The following is a 1,200-nucleotide window of genomic DNA, read 5'->3' on the forward strand; positions in this document are numbered from 1 at the left end:
ATGTGTATTGAGAAGTGTTATTTCTGTTCGGGTCCCATTTATCCTGGCCACAGCATGATGTTTGTCCACAATGACTGCAAGGTGTTCAGATTCTGTAAATCCAAGTGTCATAAAAACTTTAAGAAGAAGCGCAATCCTCCTAAGGTCAGGTGGACTAAAGCATTCCGTAAAGCAGCTGATAAAGAGCTTACAGTGGATAATTCATTTGAGTTTGAAAAACATAGAAATGAACCTGTTAAATACCAGCGAGAGTTATGGAATAAAACTATTGATGCAATGAAGAGAGTTGAAGAGATCAAACAGAAATGCCAAGCCAAATTTATAATGAACAGATTAAAGAAAAATAAAGAATTACAGAAAGTTCAGGACATCAAAGTCAAGCAAAACATTCATCTTATCCGGGCCCCTCTTGCAGGCAAAGGAAAACAGTTGGAAGAAAAACTGGTGCATAAATTACAATAGGATGTGGACATGGAAGATATTTCTTAAAGATCTCACTAATCATTTCTATAAGCGCATTTAAAAATCTTCTTAGGAGACTAAGAACTTCTAAATTATTTATATTTTAAATAAGGTCACTCAAATGAAAGGTAATTAAAAATACATCTCTCCTGGAAAAAAAAAAAAACATAAATGGATGAGGGCACCTGGGTGGTTCATTCAGTTAAGTGTCTGACTCTTGATTTTGGCTCAGGTCATAACCTCACAATTCATGAGATCAAGCCCCACATAGGGCTCTGCCCTGCCAACACAGAGCCTGCTTGGGATTCTCCCTTACCATTTCTGCCCCTCCCCTGCTCATATGCATACATGCTCTCTTAAAATAAACATTTTTTTAAAAAAAGATAAATGGAGAGGGGTGCCTGGCTTTCACAGTTAAGAATCTGACTCTTGATTTTGGCCCAAGTCATTATCTATCATGAGATGGAGCCCCATGTCGGGCTCTGCACTGAGCATGGACCCTGCTTAAGATTCTCTCTCCCCCTCTCCCATTAACCTGCTTGGGTACAGGTGTGTGCTCTTTCTCAAAAGAGAAACAAGACAAGTGGATAAAAAAAAATGTGGTACATACAATGTAGTACTATTCAGCCTTTAAAAGGAGATCCTATCACTCTTAGATATGGAGAACAGAGGGCTATGGGAGGGATTGCAGGAGGGGGGATGGGCTAAATGGGCAAGAAGCATTAAGGAATCTACTCC

The 1,200-nt window shown here is 39.2% G+C and overlaps 1 pseudogene; it reads left to right on the plus strand.

Annotated features, from left to right (window-relative positions):
* LOC115272714 lies at nucleotides 1-462 on the plus strand (annotated as a pseudogene).
* Nucleotides 463-1,200: the final 738 nt, after the last annotated feature.

The sequence above is a fragment of the Suricata suricatta genome, chromosome 2 (genome assembly GCF_006229205.1).
Source record: "Suricata suricatta isolate VVHF042 chromosome 2, meerkat_22Aug2017_6uvM2_HiC, whole genome shotgun sequence".
Lineage (NCBI taxonomy): Eukaryota > Metazoa > Chordata > Mammalia > Carnivora > Herpestidae > Suricata > Suricata suricatta.